Source organism: Chiloscyllium punctatum, chromosome 2 (genome assembly GCF_047496795.1).
Source record: "Chiloscyllium punctatum isolate Juve2018m chromosome 2, sChiPun1.3, whole genome shotgun sequence".
Taxonomy (NCBI): Eukaryota; Metazoa; Chordata; class Chondrichthyes; order Orectolobiformes; family Hemiscylliidae; genus Chiloscyllium; species Chiloscyllium punctatum.
This window is the reverse complement of record NC_092740.1, coordinates 80,940,539-80,968,530: the sequence shown is the minus strand read 5'-3', so window position 1 is coordinate 80,968,530 and position 27,992 is coordinate 80,940,539. Positions and strand designations below refer to the sequence as shown.

Here is a 27,992-nt window from a genome sequence, read left to right as displayed (position 1 = left end):
ACATGTTTGTTCATTATGTGGCCTAACTATCAACGTACAAATCCTGCTAACATAGCAGGCAGTAAAATCGGAGCGATTCCTGGTTAGTCGTGTGATGGAAAGGCAGTTCGACCCTCTATCACTATCAATAGGTTTTGACTGCGAAATTCATGTCAAAGTAAATGATGATGTGAAGATGCTGATGTTGGACTGGTGGTCAAAGCTAAAAATCACAAAACATCAGGTTATAGTCCAACAGATTTATTTGCAAGTACAAGCTTTTGGAGCTCTGCTCCTTCGTCAGGTAGCTAGTGGGTCAGGATCATAGGTCACAAGATTTATATTAAAAGATGAAAGTGTCATACAACTGATGCAAAGTATTGAGCAAACCTAGATTGCTGTTATCTCTTTAATAACTTAGAATAGGTTGCAGGTTTCAAGTGATTAATATATAAATCCCAGAACTTCTTTCAAGTCACAGTCTCAAGATAACTAAAAGTTTTATTAAAATAAAGGTGACATCTCAGCTCAGACAAGGCATTAAAAGTGTGAGGTTAGAGTCTGTCTGTATCCGAAACTTGAGTCAGACTGGTTCTATTTCCAAATAGGAATTTATAACATGTTACATAGACTGACTGCCTACGGATTGTGTGCTTTTTGAACAAAATAGAAAATATCTGCAAATGCAAATTCACCCAATAGATTTACATGGGCGTGTGCATGGTTTTGTGTGTGTGTGAGAGAGAGAAAGAGTGTGTGTGTGGGAGAAAGGGAGAGAGCGTGTGAGTGTCTGTGTGTGCAAGTGTGCGTGCTTGATTGTGTGCTTGAGTGTGACGGAGTATATGCCTGTGAGAGAGCGTGCATGTGAGTGTGAGTGTAGGTCTGTATGTCTGAGAGAGAGCGTGTGTATGAGAGAGGGTCTGTGTGAGTGTATGAGTGTGATCATGTGTGAGAGTGTGTGTGTATGTGTGTAATGCTGTCAAACAAACTTGGACTTTCTAAGTGATCTGTCATACACTGATCAAGCCATGAAGAGTTGAATATAGTGTATCATCATTTTGTATTTCCTATTGGAGGAAAGTAGCAAATTTATGGGTTGCTTTCCATTTCTTGACCTTGTTCTTTGTCCAGCTAATTAGTCTTTCATTTACACATTCGGACATTTTGAAACATATCTAGTACCTCTACATCATCTATTGTCACAGACTTCCTCTAATTTCTTTTTCCTATTGTCTTTGCAAATGGAGTGTTCATATGGGGGAGATTTGGAAGGTTAAAGAAAGAAAGATAAGATATTACTGAGTGTAATGAATTGGGTAATGATAATCAGAGAGTGACAAAAAGTAACGGAGCACTCAAACATAACAATGCACAGGCAAATAAAGTCAGTTTGAGAGTTAAAAAAATATAAAAATACAGAATTAAAGAATCTTTATCTGAATGACCACAGCATTAATAACATGAAGCATGAACTAAAAATATAAATGGAAGTAAATGAGCATGATATGATAGCGATTACAAAATGATTGCAATGTGACCAAGACTGTTCAAAGGTATTTTGCATTTCAGAAGGACAGGAGGAAAAGAAAAGGAAATTAAGTAGTTCTGTTACTCAAGTATGAAATCAGTACAGTGCTGAGGACTTGCCTTGATTCAGGACATCAAGAATTTGAATCAACTTGAGTCGAGAGAGGAAATAGGAAAGGAAATAAAGCGCTGGTGTTGGAAATTAGATCCTTTAAAACTGAATTTTTTGAATATTTTCTAAATAGCAAGAGATTTCATATAACGGCTATTACAGCAGTAATTAACTTTCCAAATTTCCTGCACATTGAAACAAAAGAGATGAATAACTGAGGTCACCATGCCCCATTGAACTCGTGGCAACAATTTATCTGGTGCCCCATTTGCTCTATTGTCAGTGTATTATTTGGGAAAATAAGATGATTTTGTTCTAAGAAAGAACGTTAACCTACTTCTCAGATGAAGGCAGCAAGGGGACAATGACCATTCTGACATCATGAGTACGTGGTCATTGGCTGAGAGGGTTCAGACAGATGATGGACACAACATAGATCTCCAGCTACCAAATTAAGTCATATCACCAGGGAGAGGTGGGAAAAGAGAGAGAGAGAAAAAATCCAATGCAACAAGCCACCATTTTCTGGGGACAAGATCAGGGTTTCCCCTACTTTGGCCCGAGGGGAAAATATGTTATTATTATCAAAGGTTACAAGGTATCAAGGATGAACACTCCCTCACTGCGACCCAGACCCTCCATTCAACAGATTGGCTTGGGGATTGGTAAATTGTTTGCACATTTCATAAGTAGTATATTTCTTTACTTTGCTTAATTGAATAAAATCAAAACTGCTGCATTTTAGTAAATTTAATAACGCATTTGAAAATTGCTGACAAATAGTCAACTGCCTACATTAGGCAACTGTGATCACAAATCCTAAAAATCCAACACTCGTATGAGTAATGTATATTCTCCTTAATAGTATCTAGTAGGACAGAATACATATTGAGAAATAATAGTGCCTTCTAAGAAAACCATTGCAATAATCATGGATAACTGAAATCTTCACATTGAAATTAAATTGGTAAAGATAGTCTGGAGTTTCTCAGAACACATTCTGAATCTGATCACAAGCAGGCTGTTTTGAACCTGGCAATATATTATGAGACAAGTATGGTAAAAAGGGATGGAGATAGCTTAAGTGAATGAGCAAAATATTGTCACAAAATATAATACTGAAATATATGAAGTCAACATTGACAGAGTGGAAAAGCATAATGTTATTTAAATGGAGAGAGATTGCAGAGTGTTCCAGTGCAGAATGATACTGTGTCCTTGCACATTAATCACAAATTGTTAGCAGGATTTGCAAATAATTCAGGAGACAAACTGAACATTGACCTTTATTGCAAGGCAGGTGGATTATAAAATAAGAAAAACAGAAAATGCTGGAGAAATTCATCAGGTTTGGCAGCATCTGTGGAGAGAAAGAGAGTTAACATTTTGAGTCTGGTGACCTTTCTTCAGAATTATTGGAGTATAAATATGGGGAAATCTTCTTAAAAGCGTACATGGCATTGGTGAGATGACACGTAGAATACTATGTGCAGTTTTTGTCATTTAAGGAGGAAAGTACTTGCATTGGAAGCAATTCAGAGAAGGTTCATTACACTGATTCCAGGGATGAAGGGGTTTCCTTGTGATGAAATGTAGAGCAGACTTAGATTAATTGGAGTTTAGAGGAATGAGAGGTGATCATATTAAAATGCATAAGCTGCTGAGGGGATTTGACAAGGTAGGTGCTGAAAGGAGTACGACTCAAATGGGTGAATCTAGAGCTGGAAGAACAGTTTAAAAATAAGGGGCTTCCCATTTAAAATAGAAATAAAGGGAATTTTTTTCTCTCAGAAGGTCATTAGTATTTGCAATTCTCTTGCAGAGGAGACAGTATTAGAGGCTGGGTCATTGTTCAAGACTGAGTTAGATAAATTTTGGATTGACAAGGGCAGTGTCATGGGGGGCAGGCAGTAAGTGGAGTAATGGCCTCAGTCAGGTGAGATGTGATCTTAATGAATTGTGGAGCAGGTTCAAAGGGCCAAACAGTTTACTCATGCTCTTGTTTATTAAGTTCTTATGCATTGAAATTGAATTAATTACAGATGAGATATATTAGCAGAACAAGTAAGCTTATGGTGTTGTTTTAACAGTTTCTGGAGTGACTCATCCATGAAAACTGAGCTATGGGAATTTGCAAGTCTTAAGCAAATTAGTTCTCAATTAACCTAGGAAGATTTCACAAAAATATTGCTCAAGAAACTCTGCTTCATTGTTTCCATCTTCTCTGGCCTTGCTTAACTATCTTGTTTCTTTTGAGTATTATTTCCTCTTCACACAGTATCGTTGTGAAGTATATAAGACATGATCGTAACTTTAAGGATATGCAGCGTATCTCTAATAGACTCCAGGCAATGCAGTGATTGTTTGAATTGACTAATGTATTCAGTTTGGTTCTTAGTGGAGGTGCCTTTCATTAAATGTGTTTATTTATTCCACACTAATTCATATGATGTTGGTGCTATTGCTGAGCCCTAATTGCACAGAGAACAGTTAAGAATGGTTCACATTGGTTGGCTCTTGAGTCAGATATACGTAAGACCGGGTAAGGATGGCAGATTTCCGTCACTAAAGAATATTATTGAACCATGTCAGTTATTAATGCAATTGGCAATGGTTACATGATTGCCATTTGACCAGTTTTTAACCAGTTTTTTTTTATTGAGTACAAATTTGACTTTCTGCTATTGTTGTTCTTGCATTCCACAAATGTCATTAGCCAAAGTTCCAGACGGTGTTTGTCATCTCCCAGATTCCACCCTTTCAGCCAGCAGCATTCCATGAGAAGTGTGTGACTAGACTGCTTCACAACAAATGCACTATGATTGATTCCAGGGTGCCTGTAAGGTCCCTATATGACATGGTTCCAATGCTCATATAAAAACTGGGAGTTTAATTCCAACCTCTTCATAAATGGTGCACCATTGGTAACAGTATCCCATACAGGTCACTGAGCACACCTCCTTCCAGCTGATGTTTCTCAACCTTCGGAAGAGTGAGGAAATTGTTGGCCTTACCAATGTATTGAGCTGCTTGAAGCCATAGTGAGATGTGTAGTCGGATTTACATCACCTGAGGCAATCTGAAAGAAACAAAAAGCATAAGAGAGGAATCTTTTAGTGATTTCCAGTGTTCAGGGCAAAGTTGAACCAATTAAGAAGCAGATGTTATGGTCCTAATGCACAAGGTGTCCAAGTTCAACACTTGCCATCCTGGTATCGGAGAGGCTTCTAAGACACGCCACCACTGTTGCATTTGGAAAATTTTGCCGTGAGTCTATATTATCTAGTTTCTCAAATAATTATGCTATTCCCAAATAAATACCTTGGTACACTGCGATCAACCTATGGCAGCAAAAGAGTCAAATCTTGAATGCAGAAAGCTCCAATTCAAATTAAGCAAAAATTCAGAAATTCTTGTATGAATTCAAAGAAGATAACAATAGTTTAAAGCAGAAAAGAAGTCCCAGAAAGAGGCCCTGTGATTATGCCTCAGCATAGAGTCAGTAAGTGAAACAGTAAGAAGAAGGTGATTAAGGTTATCTGAGCCTAAGCCTAAAGGGTGCCCACTGGGAAGTTTTTCCCATTGGGTAGGGAGACTAGGACCATTGGCATAGCCTTAAAATTAGAGGGGGGCAATTTAGAATGGAAATGTGAAGACATTTCTTCAGCCAGACAATGGTGGGTCTGTGGAATTCATTGTCATGGAGCAGTGGAGGCTGGGACATTGGATGTCTTCAAGACAAAGATTGATAAGATCTTGATCTTGCAAGGAATTAAGGGCTATGGGGAGGCTGTGGGTAATTGGAATTGAAATGCCCATCAGCCATGATTAAATGGTGGAGTGAAATTAATGGGCCGAATGGCCTTGCTTCCACTCCTATGTCTTATGGTCTTACAATATTAAAGCTCTCTTAAAGAGCTATCCAATTAGTCTCACTCCCTCGGTCTTTTCTAATACCTTGATTTTTTTATTCTCTTCAAGTATTCATCCAAATCTCTTTTGGAAATTGCTACTGAATGTACTTCTAGGCAGTACACACCAGGTCATGGTGGCTAGTCATGCTCACAAGAGAAAGGCCCTCATGTCAGTGGATTTTGAATTGCTTATAGGAACAGTGGCACCATCTGATAACCAGAGCAGAGATATGCCCAAACAACTGATAGAGGCAGTAACCGTGGTGACCACTTCCTATTGGAGGACTGGGGAAGGTACCGTGATGCTCAGCTTGATGCTGTTGAGCTGTTTTAGGGGTCATCAATGAAGCAGTGGATGCAGGAGTTCCTATGTGAAGCACAGGACATAACCAGAGTTCCCAGACACTCTGTTACTCAGGCTCCAACAATAGGAGAGTCCATCTAGGCTGAGCACTGATAGCGAGTTTTGAAAAGATTTGTAGCTCAGGTTGAGGTTCTGGGTATAGGTTGGCTCACTGAGCTGGAAGGTTTATTTCCAGATGTTTTGTCACCATACTAGGTAACATCTTCAGTGAAGCATTGCTGATAATTCCTGCTTTCTATTTATATGTTTGGTTTTCTTTGGGTTGGTGATGTCATTTCCTGTGGTGATATCATTTCCTGTTCTTTTTCTCAGGAAATTAGATCCAAGTCAATGTGTTTGTTGATAGACTTCTGCATACATTGAGCACTACTGTACCTCTGGCCTTTGTGCAAGCCTCTTTCAACAAACTTATAACACTACTGAAAAACTATGTTCACCAAACACCCCTCGGATGCAAGAGCTGATCAATCTAAATGCTGTTATCTCTCTCATGGAGTGACGGTAATGGTGGGGGTGATGGGATGGTAATGGGGGTGCCATGAGATACTAAGGAGTTCTCATCAGGTGATCAGACTCCTTGGTGAATAGGAAAAGACAGGGGTACAGGAGGAGTGGCCCATTGATGGTCTTAGAGAATCCTTTCTAAATCTTCCATAAGTCCCTGAAGGTGACGGAGCAGATAGATAAGGTGATAAAGATAGCATATGGGATGCTTTCCTTTATTTGGCAAGGTATCAAATACAAGTGCAGGGATATAATGCTGTAACTAAATAAGGTAGTGGTTAGACTACAGCTGCAGTTTTGTGTGCACTTCAGTCACAAAATTACAGGAAAGAACAGATTTAATCAGGACTCTGAGTTGATTAAATGAAGATGTACAATACAATGAAGGGTTTGGATCACATGGACAACAAAGACCTATTTCCTTGAGTAGTGAGGTCAATGACCACGAGGTACAGATTTAGGGTGTTTTGTAGAAGAATTAGAGGGGATATGAGGAAAGTCTTTGTCGATCAGAGGGTGGGAGTATCTGGAATTCACTGCCTGTTTTGGTGGTTGATCTGTTTTAAGGGTCGAGGCAGAAATCCACATCTCGTTTAAAATGTGGATTATACCTGAAGCTCTATAGTTTGCAAGGCTGCAGACCAGGTACTGACAAGTGGAACTAGAATGGGCAGCTTGTTTATCCAGCTGGAGCAGATTCCATGAGCCAAATGACCTCTTTCTATGCTGTAGTTTTTCTATGACTATTTCTCTAGTTCTCTGGACATTCATGCTTCTTGTGGCTGTAAAGACCAAGCCAGTTTCTGCAGAGTTGCAGTAGGCCAGGACTTTCTAGGCTACAGGTAACTTGACAACAACCTCCAGAGACATCAAAAGCCACAGTTCAGAAAAGTGAGTAGCCTGCCTCCACTGCATTTATGCAATGTGAGATAAGCACCTGGGAGCTCTCAAAGCTTAAGCAGAAATCCCCCAGCTGCACTTTGGTATCCTGGGTAATAATTTATTATCTTAAGTCATATTGCTGTCTCATGTGCGATAATGTATGTAGCCTGTCGCAGCACAAGATGGTCTCTGAACTCCTTTTTGCCTGCTCAACCCTTACAATTGAAATGCTGTTTGGAAAAATGTAATGGAAAGTCCAGACTGTATCATATTAATGCTTCATCTGTGCCTTGGCCTGATAATAATGGCAGGCTCAATGATAGCTTCAGAAAATACCAAGGAAGGGCCAACAGGACGATAGTAGGTGGGAAGTTTAATTTTTACATGACGATCCAAGGAAGAGTCATGAGAAATGCATTGTTCATTGATGAGCCTTTCTGGCACTTATTTCATTATCCTTTGCCTGCATTCTCCTGGATGCATTGTCATTGTCCACCTGGTCTGCAGCTCCCTTAACATCTTTTTCCTCCTCCTCAATGTGGTGAAAGCAGTGTATTTTAGGAAGCCTAGATTTCTCAAGGGTTGTCCTTTTTATTGCAAAGGACAGGTCAGCACAATGATACACAAGACCACATTTAAGAACTCTACCAAATCTATCCAGGTTCTTGGATCTCATTTTCAGAAACCTTATGGCCTACTCAGTGATCATTTTGTGTCACATGGTAGCCATTGTGTGAGTCTTCTGCTAGGCTTCCACACAAATGTAAGGAATCACGTTTTCGATGCATAGCCCTTGCTACTTTACATCCATCTGTGAAGCAATACGGGAGACTTCAAAAGCTTGGTCATCTTGGTATGCCTTACAATGATGGAGTTGTGAGCACTTTCCAGAAACCTTGCACACACATGAAGGTTTTGCAATACCACTTATACACTGAATGGGTGGAAATCCTTCCTATTAATGAAGTATGCCTCCTTGTCTGTAGCCATCACTTCTCAAGGTCACTCACGCCTCTTTACCTGAATACATACATTGTACCTCATAGACAATGACAAATCTGTATGCCTCCAATGTGCTCTCCAAGTCACATCTGTGATTTATGCACTCTCACCCTCGCTGTACTTTAATACTGCTACTGGAACCACTGATGTGCTGCTAAGTTCCTGCCTCCTTATAGATGACAAAACTTGGATCCTCTTGTCTTCATGTGCACTCTGGGAAAACGTTAAATCCTCTGGAAAATATCAAGTAATTGGTTCCTTAAGAGGTTCAATTTTGCGCTCACTGATGTGAAATGTAGTCTCCACCTTGCAGCCCAGGTACCACTAGTAAAACTCATCTGGAATACGTTGGTCTCCAGACTGACAAGTTTTCTGCCATTTTGCCAACCACTCTGCCTCCCATCCGGGCTTTGAGAAGATTACACTCAATGTTCCAGCTAAGGTCTAAAGTTAAATTTGCCATAGCCCTACCAGATACACAATACTGCTCTCTCTCTCTCTCTCATTGGAGAAGGATGACTGATGGTTTAACGTGAAGGTCACCACACCTTAGGTGAGGGAAGAGGTTGAGAAGAAGAGTCCTTCATGGTAACCTCAGTCAGTATGGAAATTGAACCAACAGTATTGACATAAGTCTGCATCACAAAACAACTATCTAGCCAACTGAACTAACAGTCTAACCAGTAATTTATAAAGTATTAACATAACTTTCTTCACTTGGACTTGAATCTAAAGTCAAGAAAGCATATGATTATTTAATATGTTTCTCCATTCTGTTTCTTCAACATTTTCTGTACATAGACACCTCTCTCAGTTCCAGAAATTCCATAAATATTATACATTTTGAGTCGTATTGACTGTCATGATTCTTCCAACCAAAATGCATCACTTCATCCTTTGCTGTGTTAAATTTTATAGGACGTCTACCTGCTTTTTTCAACTGTATATATCTTCCTGAGGTCTGTTACTACTCTCCTAATTGTTTACTCTCTTTCCAAATTTCCTGACATTATATTCTACATTCCCAAGTTCAATTCATTAATATATATTAAAAAGATTAGTGGTCATGTTAATAACCCTTGGAGAAAACTAGATATTGCCGACCAAAAAACAAGTGTTCATCACCACTCTCTACCTTCAGTCCTTGGCCAATTTTGTATCTAATTTGCTCCTGTCCATTAATTCCATATGTTTGAATTTTGCTTATACATATACAAGTCTGTGTCAAATGCTTTTTGAAAATCCCTATGTATAAATCAGCATATCCTTATATATAAGGTATGGTCTTCATCAACTCTTCCAACCTCATCCAAGAACTCAGTAAAGTTAGTCTAGCATTATTTTGTTCAACAAGTATGCACTGATTTTCCACTATTAGTCCATCATCTTCCAAAGACTAATTCTTTTTTTCCCTGGATCGAATGCCAATAATTTACATTCATCAGTGCAGTGTTGACAGTTGCTGCTTAATGCAAAGAAAGCAATATTAAAGATATAAGAATGTTTCTGCTGAGAACGCTCCCTGATGTGCAATGTTTGGGAATCCGGACATTGAGCAGCAGTGAGGTTATCAAGCTGTCTGAGCAGCTGATCAAATCAAAGGATTTTTACAGACAGCAATACGCAAAATGAGAAATCAACTCATTTGAAAAAAATCAGATAGGAATTAACTATTGGGGTATACATATGGGGTGAGGGAGAAGTTGAAATACCATTAATAAACTTGAAAAATCCATTTTAAAAATATAGTTTAAAAATCTAGCAATTAATCTAGGAATTAGGTGGCACGATGGCTCAGTGGTTAGCACTGCTGCCTCACAGCACCAGGGATCTGAGCTCGATGAGCAACTGCCTGTGTGAAGTTTGCACATTCTCCCTGTATCTGCATGGATTGCATCCAGGTGCTTCAGTTTCCTCCCACAGTCCAAAGACGTGCAGGTTAGGTGGATTGGCCATGCAAAACTGCCCGTAGGGATCAGGGGTCTGCAGCTTGTTGGATTGGCTATAGGAAATGCAAGGTTACGGGTTAGGGTGGGGTGCAGGTCTGGCTGGGATGCTGTTCAGAGGGTCGGTGCAGACTCAATGGGCTGAATGGCCTGCTTCCACACTGTTAGGATTCTAAGATAATCATAAAGGAGAAATCCTATTATTCACTTAGAATCGCATCAATTGTTTGGCAGTCGTTATTACTCAGATCACCACTAAAACTCAATGACGTTTCATTTACTTATTTTTATGAAGTTTCTAACAGTGATATTTGAGCAGAAAAATGGAAGTTCTTGTGCATCAAGGAATCATATTGAATACCAGCTCAGGGAAATAGGAATCTAAAGTGCAGCTGATAAGGGAGCAGTGAACGTTAGGTCACAATTTTAAGACTTCTGCATTAGTCTGCACTTGCCTGACATCTATGTTGCCAGTTAGTCATAAAAATTCCAGCTGCTGCCACAATCGGAGTGCCCATGATCAACAGTATCAACCATTGTGGTGTACATCCCTTTCCACTCTTACAAAGAGACGTAAAATATTTGCAATCCTGGAGTCCTCTGGTGCACACACGAAGGAGTGATCAGAGATTTCATAATTTCCACCCTCACTTCTCTCAGTTGTTTTGAAAGCATTCCATTCAGTCTGGGTTATTTTTTACTCTGAAAACTAACAATCCTTTTGAGCTTTGTTATAAAGTAACATTAAATATTTAATATTGTTTAGAAGGCATACATTTTGAAGAATTGTGGGCAAAGGAATTTATTTGACATTTTCTGGATAAACATGGAATGAAGAGGTCTTTAAAAGTTCACTGTGGATATTGGAGATTGTTTTTAAATATGACTTCCTATAAATCACATGATAACTGTTTGCTTTACTGTGGACATTGCTTGGGTGTTTTTGAACTAATTTGGAGAATTTTCTTGTAAATCTGGTTCGGTTCAAGGAAAGCCTACTAAGGAAAAATGGAGGCGAGCTAGTTATGAACAAGCTGCCCAGCTGATCGCTCCAGTTTCTGAAAAGGAAATTCAGGGTGAAATTTATTTGCAATTTAATATAATGATTTAAAAGACATTTATCAAGATTTCCTAAGCAAGTTATATCCTACAAGACTTTGGAAATAACATTGTATGATCGGTGATGTGACTACACATGACAGAACATCAGAACAGCAGATTCTAGAATTTCCTGAATTTTATCCTTTCATCTCCAAGAATAACTCATAGTCAAAGTTATGATTTCTTTTCAGACAGATAATCTTTGCAGAGAAATGTGTTTTATTTCTCATTACCTGAACAATGTTTGCATTTGTCTTTTTTTTGTGTATGTTGAGGATAATGAGAGGGAAAGCAATTATTCTTCTCTATTACTGATTGTATTAAGGCAATCCATTATTGTATCTTTATTAAAATCATTTTACCGATATTAAACCCTAACTTGTGTAAATTAAGAAAGCTGGTTGATAGATCCATTGTCTGTAAGCTAATTTAGATAAGAATTAATTAACCATCTTAATAACTGAAAAGCAGCATTTTGTTTTATGTTGTGACCCATGGTGCAATAGGATGTGAGTAATGGAGCTCTCCTCTAATCTCAGATACAACAATACCTACTCTTTCTCTATGTATATCCAAACACTTATTCCTCTTGTCTCCTCCAGTTTTGCTATATTGTAGGACCCTTTTCTCTCTCAAAGATAGATGTAGTGCATTCATTTAATGCATCAGTCATGTTCCCCTGTCTCCACAACAAGAACTCCTTTTTGGTTCCTAATTAGCCATACTCTTACATTGGCTACCCTTATTTCTATACTCCCTATAATGTTAGTTAACAGTCTGTATTCATAATCTCTCTTTGACCCATTTCTTCCTTTTTAATATTTCCACTCTACTTTCTGTATTTCTGGGAAAGCAATAACATCCTGCCCAAATGTGAAAAACCATTTGTTGCCTGGATCATTTAATGCTTACTGAGTCAATGAACATGGAGGTGGCATAGAGATCCTGGAGATGGTATGGGGAACATGGAGCTGGCACAGACGAACAGAGTTAACAAGGAGGTAGAGTGGCAGCCATGAAAGGAACATCGGAACATGGAGAAGGCATGGCAAGGGCATAGGATGGCATGGTTCAGACCTTTAAAACTTATCATCAAAGTGTTTGTGTGTGTGTACAACATTGTTTGTGACTCAAAAATAGAATTTTCTGGAAAAGTTTAGCTGGTCTGGCCGCATCTGTGGAGAGAAATCAGACCCTTCTGTTCTGTGGAAGGGTCACCCGACCCAAAATGTTAACTCTGATTTCTCTCCACAGATCTGCAGACCTTTCACTTTTTACTGTTTATGACTTCTCTGAGCAGCAATGAACCTCAACAAGATCCAGAAATTAACCTCAGCGCTGCCGAAAATTGCAGGTCGTGTGAGATACATGCCCCCTTTAATGGAACTCTCCAAGGCAAGTGGGCAACATGTAAAAATTGAGGCAACGCTGGGAAAAGAAGCATTCGTTCCCATCTGTCATTTTCAAATGGTTTTGAAGTTAAACTGACTGTGCCAGGATCTGTGGCACAATGTTTTTTTGAGTACTGTTGTTGAACTCTGCTGCTAGTCAGCAAGTCATTGTAAACATATACAAAAGACAAACTCAGTGGATGCTGGAAAACCCGAAATAAACACAGAAAATGCTGAAAATCCTCGCTATGTCTAGCAGCATCTGTGCAGTGAGAAACAGAGTTAATGTTGCAGGTCAGTGACCTGGAAGAAAAGTTGTTAGCCTGAAATATTAAATTCATTTCACTTAAACTTACACATGTATTGAATTGGCTCAGCACAGCCTCAAGTTGGAAGCATTGATGTGGATATCTTTGTCTTTTGTGCCATACGTTTTCTGTAGGTCATGTCAGTTCTGCCAATGATTGCACATTATCATCTGTCACATTCCTTGTAAGAAATAGCTTTGTCAATAACAGTCCAATATTTCTCAGTTCTGTTTTAGGTCACTTAATCACTGCAATGCTGCAGTTTAGTTGCTTCAAGTCGCCTAGCGTCTGAGCTGGAAAGGGGAATGATAAAAAGAATCACATGATCATTGCAGGAGATTGTACACATATGGATGGAAGTGAGAACAGATTGGTCTTGACTGTGACAACCCCATGTCTGAATTGCCTACTGACAGTCATTATGCAAAGTAACTATTTGGGTGAATTTCCAGAGTGTTACTGGCATCTGTGAAACAACAAGGAGCCAAGATCTTACAAGAGAAGGGAAGAGGACAAAACTACTGATGAGAAAAGCAACTTCAATACATCTTCTGTATTTGTTTCCAGACTGTAAATAATGGTAGCACAAGCAGTGCTTATTGCTCATCTTTATGGTGATGGGCTTTTGTGTTGAACCAGGGTAATGTTTCTCCGCTGATAACAATGTTTAAGGAATTGTACAATTTTGGCTGAACAATGATGGTAGAGTGATGGTGGCATTTGTGCAATTTAGGACACAGTATGACTTGGAGCAAAATGCTAAGGTGACATTGTCCCCAGCATGTTGTCACAGTTGAAATACATTATAGACTAGAAGCTGCAATAAAAGGAAACAGTTTTTTCTTGCGCCTGATTTCAAAGTTTCCAGCTTTGTGCCTTTTCTGCACTGTCACCAATTCTTGAGGGAGGAACCTTCCATTACACAGTCATGGTTATAGAGGCCTACAGCACAGATTGGTACAGCCTCTTCTGGAGTACTGCGTCCGCTTCTGCTCACCCTGTTATATGAAAGACATTATTAAACTGGGGAGAGTTCAGAAAACATTTACCAGAATGTTGTCAGGAATGGAGGGTTTGAGGTATAATAGTAGTCTGGAAAGGCTGAGACATTTTTCACTTGAGCATAAGAGGTTGAGGAGTGACCTTATAAAGGTTTATAAAATCATGAGCGGCATAGATAAGGTGACAGACAAAGGTCTTTTTCTAAGATGGGTGAGCTAAAAACTATGGGCCATATTTTTAAGGTGAGAGAATGATTTAGAAATGACATGAGGGGCAAATTTTTCACACAGAGAGTAGTTTGTGTATGGCAAGGAGTGGATGCAGCTACAGTTACAACATTTCAAAGACATTTGGCTAAGTTCTTGAATAGGAAAGATTTGGAAGGCTACAGGCAAGTGCAGGCAGTTGGGACTAGTTTAGTTTGGGAACATAAGCAGCGTGGACTAGTTGGACTGAAGGGTCTGCTTCCTTGCTGTATGACTCTATGTTTGCCTTCAGTCTCTTCTGTTCTAAGGAAAACAACCCCAGTCTATCCAATCTCTCTTCATAACTAAAACACTCCAGCCCAAGAAACATCTTGGTAAATCTCCTCTGTACCATTTAGGCAGGTAGATTAAGGAGAATTCAAAGAGATTATACAAGTATTTTAGGGGCAAAAGAATAACTAGGGAGAGGATAGGGCCCCTTAAAGTTCGATGAGACCAGCTATGTTCGGAGAAGCAGGAGATGGGTGAGATCCAAAACACATATTTTGCACCAGTATTTACTGTAGATAAAACATGAAAACTCAGGAACATGAGGAAATAAATAGTGAGGTCTTGAAAAGTGTCCACATTACAGACGAACAGGTTCTGGAGTTCTTAAAACACATAAAGGTCAATAAATCCCCAGGATCTCATCAGGTGGGTCCCAGAACTTTGTGGAAATCTAGGGAAGGAATTGCAGGGCCCCTAACAGTGATATTTGTATCATTGACAGCCACAGGTGAGGTGTTAGAAGACTGGAGAGTGGCTAATGTTGTTCAGTTATTTAAGAAAGTCTGTAAGGCAAAACCAGGGATCTATAGACCAGTGAGCCTGAAGTCAATGGTAGGGAGGTTTTAAGTTCTGAAAGACTGAATTTACATGCATTTGGAACAGCAAGAGCTCATTAGGAATTGTCAGCATGGCTTTGGGCATAGGAAGTCATGTCTTACAAACTTGATTGAGTTTTTTGAAGAAGTGACCAAGAAAATAAATGAAGGCAGAGTGGTCAACATTGTCTACATGGACTTTAGCAAGCCTTTGACAAGGTTCCACATGGTAGACTAGTTAGTTAGATTAGATCACATAGAATTCAGGGAGACCTAATCAATTGGATACAAAATTGGCTTGACAAAGGAAGGAGAGGGTGGTGGTAGATGGTTGTTATACTGACTGAAGGATTGTTACCAGTGGTAACAATGATCAGTGCTGGGTTCGTTCCTTTTTGTGACCAATCAACAAGATTTGCATTTCATGTTAAAGGGCAGGATTCCTGTGCCTATTAGTGACAACCTGCACCCTATGATGGTTTCTCCTTCTTTGGTGTATCCCTTTAGCATCTCATATTCAAATCATCGTAGTCCTGATCCTCTCCCCCATTAGGATAAGAGTTAGGGTTAGGGTCATGGTTAGAGTTGGGGTTATAGTTATGGTTAGGGCTAGGGTCAGGAATTGCCATCCTATCAGATTCACCAGCAGTTCATGGCATCCTGACTCTGAGGAGTGGATGTCCCATTCTTCTCTTGGTAAGGATGACCCAGGGTTTTTGTGAGGCAGCGTTGCCAGATTTAAAGTCAGAGGAGCGCTGGCTGACCTTTTCACTGTTGGATGTGAGAAATACAGTGGGACAGATTCCTCACAACCACTGTAACATTTTCCTCCAGCTAGCTGCACTGCAAATCAAACACTTTCTTATCCATTTCTAAGATTCACCTTGAATGGAGCTTGACAATAATCTATCATTTAGAAATTTAGTTATGCTGCATTTACTTTTACCATACCCACTTCCACAAAAAAAAGGGAAATCATTAAGCAGTATCAACCCAAACTGAATCTGTATTAGAAGTTCACTATGTGAGTGCACAAACTTCAAGGTTTAACCTGATAATCACTGATAATCAACACCATTCATTTCTAGCAGAAGGAAATCAATTATTGAAGAATGGCTTTGTATGCCCCTGTCGTTGTTTTATTTACATAGTTTGAATGTCAGCATCACATTTACCTATTTGTATATTGTTGGTGGTCCCCCAGTGACCACTGACTCCCTTATAATGACTCTCGATGCTTTACAAATCTCTCTGATCTCTCTCAGCACTTTGCGAAAAAAAACCTACTTAGCCCTGGGGTTATGATTCTTTCGAGTTGATTTAGCATGTCCAGGGTTTCCAACTCATTTATATTGAAGATTTTGCCTTGGGTATCTGTTTAAGGAAAGGGCATGCTACTTCTGGCCTCCCTTCTGAATACTTTGCAGAATAAATTGTTCAGAATATTTTCTATTTTGTGATCATCCTTGATTTATGTCTCTTGAAAGATTCAACTCTTCTCTAGCAATCCTCTTGTTACTGCAGAACTGAACGAAAAATATATCAATGGTTGGCTGCTGTGCTATACTTCTAGAACTTTCATTTTGGCTCTGATTCTTTTGCCCTGTTCCCACATAGAATCCTTACAGTGTGGAAACAGTCCACACTGACTCTCCAAAGTGCATCCCACCCAGACCCCACCCCCCCACACTATTCCTGTAACCCTATAGTTCCCAGGGCTAACCCACCTAACCTCTAAATCCCTGGACACTATGGGCAATTTAGCATGGCTAATTGACCTAACCTGCACATCTTTGGAATGTGGGAAGAAACCAGAGCACCTGGAAGAAATCCACAAAGACACTGGGAGAACATTGCCAACTCCACTCAGACAATTGCCTGAGGCTGGAATCAAACCAGTTTCCTGGTGCTGTGAGACAGCAGTGCTAATCACTGAACCACCCTGCCACTCCAAATGTTCTGAGATGGTCTGAGATTCACCCAGTGTATCTAAGACCACCTATTTTCACATCTGTAACATCCCCTGACTTTCTTCCTTGTCTTAGTTCATCTGCTTCTGAAACCCAAACTTCATTACTTCTAGATTTGATCATTCCAATGTTCTCCAGGTGGTTTTTCCACATTCTACCCTTTGTAGACCTGAGGCCATCCAAACTTCAGTTCCCCATATCTAAACTTGCAGTAAACTCCATGCTCCTTTCACCTTGTGTTTGCTGACCTACATTGACTCACTCAAATAGAATCTGAATCTTAGAACTCCAAAACAAACTAAAACAGAAATTACTGGGCAAACTCAGCTGGTCTGGCTGCATCTGTGGAGAAAAAAAGAAGGTTAACATTTTGAGTCCCAGTGACCCTTCTTCAGAACTCAGTACAAGAGATACATGCAGATGGTGCCTATGTTTGATTGTATACAAGATGGAGATGCATCAGACCAAGCGGTAAGCTGAAGTCACTCAGAACTTACACAGATTTCCTTGTTGGGTTTTCTTGATGTTTCTATCTGCATTAGTACATTTGGTAAGCAAGGAAGTTGAATATTAATGGGACATGTTGGGTTATCAACGAGACGTTTAAGAACCAATGACCTCTTCTATATGGAAACTCACTGCTGTTTAGCAAGAATCTCGCTATGCCACTTGTGGAAAGCATTAAAGGCAGCACGAAATATTTCTGATGAAACAATAGGCCTCATTGAATGTTCAGTCCAAAATATGGCACAAATCACGTCATAGAATATAACAGCCTAACCCCTATAAACATGAGGCATTAGTCTTTTTAATTTGTTAAAGTTATGTTGTACTTTTACAATTGTCCTCACCGCCTTATTATTATCTGCCAGGTAAAATTAAATGTCTATTTTCTGGATATAAAATTTAATACAATCTCATGATTTATCTACAGAATTTTACATGTTCCAATCAATGATATTACACACCACCAGAGCAGATGGGACTTGAATGCATGGCAGTACAATTTTAAGCCTTCAATGTTTGCTATTTTACTGAAAACTTTTGATCTTCCCATTAATAGCTGTAGTTTTATTTAATAATTTTAATATTATTTGGACAAAATTTCGCTAATCTTGATAAAAATTGGCATCCTTGCCCTCAACTTTTCTTTTTCCTTTCCTACTCTCACGTTGAACCAAATTAAATTATTTTCCCAATCTAACTATTAAAACAATTTCCAATATAAAGAGAGTGAGTTTTACAAACAAAAGGCTGCATTTGGCATACCATAACCTACCTATCTTGGTAGGTTATGACCTGGAAGAAGGTCATTTAAAGGGGATTTTAGCAAAGGATCATATTTGTATTCCTTTCTGCTTTGGTTTTTGTTTTCTGGTCTTATGCAGGGACAAAGTAAACTTTGCCACAATTTGTCTGTATTTTAAATATGTTGTAAAGGTTTAACATTTGGCATAATCAGTGTTCCTGCTGTTGCCAATTTGCTCATAGGATTGGACTGGAAATTGGCTAATTAGTATATTAATAAGGTGTAATAAGTGGTGTGAACACTGACTTAGCCACTGTCAGAGTTCATACCAAACTATACATGCACTTTCAATCAGGAAAATACTTAAGCATTTGTACAAAGTTAATCTGCACAAGAAATTTGATCTTTTAACGTCAAAAATCTTGCCAAATGGAACTGACTGTGATAAAGAAATGTCTTTATTATATCTATCTAATGTTCATATACATTGCTCAATTTTATTAGCCAGGATATTCCTCCATAACTGTAAATCCAAATTGAATTTCTTTGTGCTGTTATTGGCAACCAATGAGTTTCAATCTGTGAAAGACTATCTGCTCATGCTGTAGAGTACAATAGACAAGCTTCATAGCTCAACAGCTCTCTGAGACACCTACCCTCCTTCATTTCGGTCGTCATGCACAATTCTGATTTTATGTTCTGCTTTAGAAAAAGGACCTGGATTAAATTCTACGCCCCATTGCAGTAGGCAGGAGACACGCCCACATTACATGGTTTATCAACTCCCATCCCTGCTTTGGATAGACTTACAATTATACTTTAATCAGGAAGCTAGGGACTGTTAAGCGTGTTCTTATTCATCAGTAATTTTTGCGAATGGGCTCGTTGCTCAATGGATGGAGTATCCAGGAACTATCTTGGTAGGTTATGACCTGGAAGAAGGTCATTTAAAGGGGATTTTAGCAAAGGATCATGTCAAATGCTCCAGAGTTGAGCACACTTGAGCACAAAGAAAACTTTATTGTTGCTGTTAAACGTTTTGGATTATTCACACATTCCTATGCCAATTTTTACATTTTTGTGTGTGGAATTACTCATGGGTAGATTAATGCAATCATGGTAAGCTGGGAAAAAAAACAAATTAATCACATGCAGACCCCTAATAATTTCATCCGGGTGTCAAGATTTAACCTCTCCTTGTGACTCCACAGATGGCTGACATGGAGGATAGCACTGATGACCATCACAAATGGAAAAGGACAGCCCCAAATTTCAATGATGCTTCTCCCTGTGATTCCTCCGCAGGGATGAAGTGCCTGGTGGGAGCCCTTGATGCCAACTGACTGTAAGTGTAGATCCACTATTCTGACCAAAGCAGACGGAACGCAGCTCGCAGTGCAGAGCAACAAGTTTAGAGCGGCCGCTGAATTGGGGGAGTGCAGGAAGCACCTCAATAGCATTGTACAAACTGCATGAGTGAGTGAGTGTCTACTTTGGGAATGTGCAAATGAATGTGGTGGAGATTTGGGAAGGCTTAATGTTGTCATTATGCTGTGCATTAATCAAAAGTGCAGGGCAGTTTTTGCAGTGACGTTACTGTACCTTGTCCCAGACCTTTTAAAGGGTTTCCTTGAAGATGGGGAAAGAAATGTTAAAGACCCATTGTTAATTTGGTGCTACAGACTCCCTGGGCAGCTGCATTCTGCAAGGTCAATGAGTGAAGTAATTATCATACAGTATTTCCAAAATCATTGCAATGTTGTATTTTCTCTGAAGGAGAAGAAAACACACATTTTGAAATAATGTGGAAGAGAGGTTGTATGCCTTATCTGATGATCCTTGCACCAAATGGAGGCAGAGATATTGGAGAGCTCTCATGGAACAATTCCTTTGGGGAAATTAAGATAGGAAAAAGACCCAGGGCTAGTAAGATTGCAAGAGGAATTATGTGCAACTGAAAAAGGTATGAATCACAAAATGTTAGCTTGAAGGTACAGGAAAAGATTATGAAGGCAAATGGAATTTTGGCCTTTATTGCAAGGGGCAAGGAATATAAAAGTAGTTTTGCTCCAGTTGTAAGGGCTTTAGTAACTCTCTACAGGGTGGTGAGAAAGCTGTTGAGGGAAATGGACCAGTCTATTCATTTGAACTCAGCAGGAGTGTCAAAGTTTGGGATTCTGCCTCTTTTTGTTCCATGAAGAAGACTTTGATCTTAGTGATTTTAGCAGTGTTTTGGGCAGCTTACCTGAAAAATAGCAACTTCCGCAGACAAACCAGGCTGGTTTGGCTGAGCATTAGCAGGAAATGATGATTTACATGGAGGATGGAAAGTCGTTTTGTATAGATCCCAAAAAAGGCCATTGGCAATGCCTGCTCATTCTGGACAGATCCATCAAATTGCATTTCATGTTACCAAAATTATGTAATGTCTGCTTGTCTTTGAGGTGATACTTTATTTTAACAAAAGTCAACACTGGTACCTGAATTAATTGTCCAAAGTAGAAATCTGGTGAGGTCAGTGAACTTCTTCTGTAATATCCAGCTGCACAGGGTTCAAATGAGGTGGCATTCTCTTATCAAGTCAACTGACTTCTCTTGGGCATGCACAATACCCACTGTGGACCTCCTTCCTTTGGTGTCAATGCTTGAGTTCTCATTTGTTGAATTTCAGATAAGAACATCTTGACTAGCATTGAAGTTTTAAGCAATGATGTTAAACAGACACTATCAAAGTGACCACCCAATATTGAACACACCTTGTCTTACTTTCGCTTGAAGTCAATTACATTGGATTGATCCAATATCTCTGTAAATTTGGGGACTCAATGTACTGAAAAATAACTAGATTGATACAGTACAATGATTAATATTGTTGTAGCATAAAATTACTAACCTAATATGAATGGCACAGTGGCTCAGTGGTTAGCACTGCTGCCTCACAGCACCAGGGGCCCAGGTTTGATTCCAGCCTTGGGTGACTGTCAGTGTAGAGTTTGCACATTCTCCCCGCATCTGTGTTGGTTTTCTCCCATAGTCTAAAGATGGGCAGGTTAGATGAATAGGGCATACTAAATTACCCATAGTATTCAGAGATGTGTAGGTTAGGTGCATTAGTCAGGGGAAATGTAAAGTAATGGGGTAGGGAAATTTGTCTTGGTGGGTTACGCTGCAGAGGGTAGGTGTGGACCAAATGGCCTGTTCCCACATTTTAGGAGTTCTATAATAAATATTTTAAATTTCTGCTGTCAATTTATTGGTGTCGCATGAGTTGCATTTCTTCTTCCTCGTGGTAAGATTGTCATAAATGAAACAAAAGCCATTAGAAAACCCCTACGTCTCAGGGTGGAAAGGGTATTCTTAATCTGAGAGACAGCAATGTAGCCCCAGTGAAGATCTGCAGCTGTCCTTGCAGACCAGCACTCAACTACTTTCCATCTTGACCCCGTGTGCAAATTATCTCAACTTCTTCCGCAAATTTTCTTGACTTTAATAAAAGATCTAAAGTTATCAAAAATGTTTGTTCAAATTTCCACAGAAATTTCCACTGTAAAAAGGCGCAAGCTATTTAACTCAAACTGCAAACAGATTTTCAACCACAAATTAATATGTAACTGTATGTAGAGTGCAGTGAAATGTACATTCAGAATAGACACAAACCACTTCCATAATAAAAGTGGTAATGATTTTAAATTTAGAATATAGCTATATGGCTGCAAATGGAATCCATGAAGAAACAAAATTTCTTGGAACTTTTTTATATAAATTTATAAAAACTATACCATATAAACTTATCACAACAATACAGAAACTGTGTGATTACAATTTGATGTGGGACTGTTTTAAATTGATTTGCTCTTGGGAAATAATAGTAGTTGCTGGAAACTAGAATTAACATTGCCTTGCAGCTTTCCACTATGTTTCCATAAATATTTGTACACTTTAGCAGAAACGCTGTTATTTTTCCATTAACAAGCTACTTTGACATTAAAATGTTGAAACCAGCAGAAATTTAAAACTGATAGGCATGTTAATAGAATACCAAATGAGCCTTATGTGGGATTTTTAAAGTTGTAGCCATACTTTAGTATTAAGGAATTTGTCTTTTAAACATTATGGATTAAATAGCCATTCCCAATGTTCTGTAGTCATATTTGCCAAAATAAAGAGGTCACCAGACACAGAGATAAGTTATTTGGATGTAGTCATAATAAATTCCTGAAGGAAGATTCAGTAAGACACAACAAGATGTGCGATTTTAACAAATCAGCCAACAACAATAGAATTCATTGTAATTGGGCTGAAGCTGTACAGACCCAGGTTATGGTTTACTCAATGGGATCATTCAATTTAATTTAACAGCTCAGCACTGTTTGTTTTAACCAGGATCTTTTAAGATAGGGCCTGTTCATTGAAAGCTATTTAACACAAACAAACTTTTCATCATGCTTCCTTGAGCAGATACATAATTCATTCAGAGTTAAGGAGTTGAATTTTACACCACCAAAACCCCCACTCCAGAAGTCAGCTGACAGGTTATGGGTGGCACAGTGATTCATTGGCTAACTCTGCTGTGTCACTGTGCCAGGGACCTGGGTTCAATTCCACCCTTGGGTGACCGTCTGTGCAGAGTTTGCATGTTCTCCCCGTGTCTGCATGGGTTGCCTTCAGGTGCTCTGGTTTCCTCCCATAGTCCAAAGATGTGCAAATTAGGTGGATTGGCCATGGGAAATGCAGGATTACAGGGATAGAGTAGGGGGCTGGGTCTGCGTGGGCTGCTCTTTGGAGGTTTGGTGTTGACTTGATGAGTCAAATGGCCTGCTTCCACTTCTATGAAGTGGGATGGCATAAAATTGGGGGCCATAATGGCAGCGTCTGTTGGGACAGTTTGGTGGTGAAAAACAAAAGGTTCATGGTTAGGTGTTCCTATCTGTTTGCTGCTCTTATTGCTCCAAGTAGTAGAGAGTCTGGAATGTGTAGTGAAAGAATACTTGTCAATGTGCTTCAGTCGATTTTGCAAATGGTACTGACTATTGCCTTTTATACTGGTGGCAGAAGAAGTAAAATATTTGGATGATTAATGGTGTGGTATTCAAGTAGACTAATTTGTCCTGGATGGTATCAAAGTTCTACATGTTATTGGAACGATACCCATCCAAACAAGTGGAAAGTAATATGTTTTGCAGATGGTGACAGGCTCTACTGAACTCTCAGCTTGCAAGCTGTTCTTGCAACTACAATGTTTCTAATGACATATGAGTTCCTTGGAATTTCCAGAATCCTGCAGATGTGGGAGTTAGTGATAGTAATGCGATTGAATGTCAAAGGGCAATGGTTAGATTTTCTCTTGTTGAGATGGCAGTAAGCCCAGCCTGCTATTATTTTCTTGAAACACCTGAGCCCCTGTTTTATTGTCAGCTCTGACTGCTCTACATCAATTTCTCAACATTTATTTAAACAAGATGAAATGTTTCAAATGCCTTGCAGCCTCAGCTATTGAAATTTTATAAGATCTGGAAGATTGTTAGTATAAAGGCCATATCTTATTATTTTCCTTTATTTTTGATTCTGGACTGAAATGAAAGAAAAGAAGTTTTAAAGACAAAGGTTTGTGGAAAGGATTATTGTATTTTTAAAAAGCAAGCTACCAGCACTTATTGCAGGTATTATTTGCTCTGTCCTTCATCCAACCAGACAGAATTTGTTTCAGATGAACTCAAGCCAGAGTGTGTATAAAAGAAGATATAGCCAGCAATAAGAAGCTGATTGGTTTGTGGAATGATGCCCACTGGCAATGACAAAGACCTTCTGCCTACTAATAACTATGTGATTGGCTCCCAGTAGCTGAACAGCTTCTCAATGTGAATGAAAGGGTCAGAAGTCATCAGGCCTCCAAAAAGAAAGATGCTATCCTTCCCTCTGCAGTAAAATGCACTGAATGCCTGAAGAAAGCCAATTTATTTTCCCTGATCAGGAAATTGAGAAGCAAATTTGTAAGGAGATCTCAGTTATCTGTAAGAATAATAGGGTGGTTACGTTAGGGGATTTTAACTTTCCAGACATAGACTGGGACTGCCATAGTGTGAAGGGTTAGATGGAGAGGAATTTGTTAAGCATGTAAAAGAAAATTTTCTGATTCTGATATGTGGATGTACCAACGAGAGAAGGTGCAAAACTTGATCTACTCTTGGGAAATAAGGCAGGGCGGGTGACTGAGATGTCAATGGGGAAGCACTTTGGGGCCAGCGACCATAATTCTGCAAGTTTTAAAATAGTGATGGAAAATGATAGACAGGGTCTAAAAGTTGAAGTTCTAAATTGGAGGAAGGCTAATTTTGACGGTATTAGGCAAGAACTATCAAAAACTGATTGGGGGTAGTTGTTCACAGGTAAAGGGACAGCTGGAAAATGGGAAGCCTTCAGAAATGAGATAATATGAGTCCAGAGAAAGTATATTCCTGTCAGGGTGAAAGGGAAAGCTGATAGGTGAAGAGAATGCTGGATGACTAAAGACATTGAGAGTTTGGTTATGAAAAAGAAGGAAGCATATATCAGGTATAGACAAGGTAGATCAAATGAATCCTTAGATGGGTATAAAGGCAGTAGGATATTACTTACTCTTAGGAAATAAGGCAGGGCAGGTGACTGAGGTGTCAGTGAGGGAGCACTTTGGGACCAGCGACCATAATTCTATTAGTTTTAAAATAATTATGGAAAAAGATAGACCAGATCGAAAAGTTGAAGTTCTAAATTAGAGAATGGCCAATTTTGATGCGATTAGCAAGAACTAGGGGGCAGATGTTCTCAGGCAAAGGGATGGCTGGAAAATGGGAAGCCTTCAGAAATGAGATAACGAGAGTGCAGTATATTCCTGTTAGGGAAAAGGAAAGGTATAGAGAATGCTGGATGACCAAAGAAATGGAGGGTTTCATTAAGAAAAAGAAGGGAGCATATGTTAGGTACAGACAAGAGAGATCGGGTGAATCCTTAAAAGAGTATAAAGCAGTAGGAGTATATCTAAGAGGGAAACCAGGAGGGCAAAAAGGGGACATGAGATAGCTTTGGCAAATAGAGTTAAGGAGAATCCAAAGGGTTTTTACAAATACATTAAGGACAAAAAGGTAACTAAGGACAGAATAGGGTCCCTCAAAGATCAGCAAGGCACTGTGTGGAACTGCTGGAGATGGAAGAGATACTAAATGAGTATTTTGCATCAGTGTTTACTGTGGAAAAGGACATGGAAGGTATAGAATGTAGGGAAATAAATGGTGACATCTTGAAAAATGTCCATATTACACAGAAGAAAGTGCTGGATGTCTTGAAAGGCATAAAAGTGGATAAGTCCACAGGAACTGATCAGGCATACCCTGGACGTCCGGAAGTGATTGCAGGGCCCCGTGCTGAGATATTTGTATCATTGATAGTCACAGATGACTGGAGGTTGGCTAACGTGGTGCCACTGTTTAAGAAGAGTGGTAAGGACAAGCCAGGGAATTATAGACCAGTGAGCCTGACATCAGTGATGGGCAAGTTGTTGGAGGGAATCCTGAGGGACAGGATTTACATGCATTTGGAAAGGCAAGGACTGATTAGGGATAGTCAACATGCATGGGATATCATCTCACAAACTTGATTGAGTTTTTTGAGGAAGTAACAAAGAGGATTGATGAGGTCAGAGCAGTGGACGTGATCTATATGGACTTCAGTAAGGCATTCAACAAGGTTCCCCATGGGAGACTGGTTAGCAAGGTTAGATCTCATGCAATACGGGGTGAACTAGCCATTTAGATACAGATCTGGCTCAAAGGTAGAAGACAGAGGGTGGTGGTGGTGGAGGGTTATTTTTCAGACTGGAGGCCTGTGACCAGTGGAGTGCCACAAGGATCGGTGCTGGGTCCACTACTTTTCATCATTTATATAAATGATTTGGATGTGAGCATAAGAGGTATAGTTAGTAAGTTTGCAGATGACACCAAAATTGGAAGTGTAGTGAACAGTGAAGAAGATTACCTCAGATTACAATGGGATCTTGATCAGATGGACCAATGAGCTGAGAAGTGGCAGATGAAGTTTAATTTAGATAAATGTGAGGTGCTGCATTTTGGGAAAGCAAATCTTAGCAGGACTTATATATTTAATGGTAAGGTCCAAGGGAGTGTTGCTGAACAAAGAGACCTTGGAGTACAGGTTCATAGCTCTTTGAAAGTGGAGTCGCTGGTAGATAGGATAGTGAAGAAGGCATTTGGTATGCTTTCCTTTATTGGTCAGAGTATTGAGTACAGGAGTTGGGAGGTCATGTTGCGGCTGTACAGGACATTGGTTCAGCCACTGTTGGAATATTGCATGCAATTCTGGTCTCATTCCTATCGGAAGGATGTTGTGAAACTTAAAAGTGTTCAGAAAAGATTTACAAGGATGTTGCCAGGGTTGGAGGGTTTGAGCTATAAGGAGAGGTTGAATAGGCTAAGGCTGTTTTCCCTGGAGTGTCGGCGGCTGAGGGGTGACCTTATAGAGATTTACAAAATCATGAGGGACATGGATAAGATAAATAGACAAAGCCTTTTCCCTGGAGTGGGGCAGTCCAGAACTGGAGGGCATAGGTTTCGGGTGCGAGGGGAAAGATACATACAAGAGACCTTAGGGGCAACTCTTCAATGCAGAGATTGGTATGAGTATGGAGTAAGCTGCCAGAAGAAGTGGTGGAGGCTGGTACAATTGCAACATTTAAAAGGCATTTGGATGGGTATATGAATAGGAAGAGTTTGGAGGGATATGTTCCGGGTGCTAGCAGGTGGGAGTAGATTGGATTGGGATAAATTATCAACATGGATGAGTTGGAACGAAGGGCCTGTTCCATTCTGTACATCTCTATGACTCTATCTTTAACTTCTGTGATAACTCCAGGAATAATAGGGCTTGGTTTCCAGTGCATTGCCTTAGTCAAGTATGACATTAGTCTAAAGTAGAAATTCTTATTAAACATAGTGGAAAATCATCAATGAATATATGCTTTTAAAAGGGATTTTACACATACAGCTTTCACTATAAAAGTCACTGCATTCATCAAGTATACCATGGACGAATGGGTGGGGGAAGACCATATCTTGTAGTGGGCATAGAAGGCAATTAGCAATGGGAGGAGGCACTTGGCTTGACATGAAGTTCATGAGGAACCATTCAAATAATTCGCTCATTCAGACTTTGGTTCATGACACTCTGGATGTGCCATGAACCATGACCTATTGAATATCTGGCCTGAATCCATGAAAATTTCAGAGGAATCAGTTATGGAGCTGGTCAGGTCGAATGTGCTGGGTGAAGTCCAGCAGTCTGGACTAGTCCCTCGCCTTAAATGTTATAATTGGTATAACTGGTGAAAATTGGAAACCCTGGGAATAGAATCGGGAATTCTGGAATTGAGATCCGCTTTCCATTTTTGAAGGGGTCCCAAATCACACTGACTTGGCATCTGCCTGACCATGTAACCTCAATGCTGCAATATTTGTTAAGGATTAAGACAATATTGAGGATTGGATTTGTAAAATATTGATGCATCACGAGTGGGATATGAGTGGGATGGCAAACATGAATCCAAAATACAGCAAAACATCAATATCCAATTCTGAAAAATGCTGAGAGAATTCACTCTCAGCCTTAATGCAGAAACAAAAT

At 39.5% G+C, this 27,992-nt stretch overlaps 1 long non-coding RNA gene across 1 annotated transcript in view; it reads right to left on the bottom strand.

Annotated features, from left to right (window-relative positions):
- Nucleotides 1-1,495: 1,495 nt before the first annotated feature.
- Nucleotides 1,496-27,992, bottom strand: part of LOC140493328 (uncharacterized) — a 60,210-nt gene continuing 33,713 nt past the window's right edge. Inside the window, exon 4 of the long non-coding RNA XR_011963644.1 lies at nt 1,496-4,697. This is a non-coding gene — a long non-coding RNA (uncharacterized lncRNA). The remainder of the gene's footprint in view (nt 4,698-27,992) is intronic.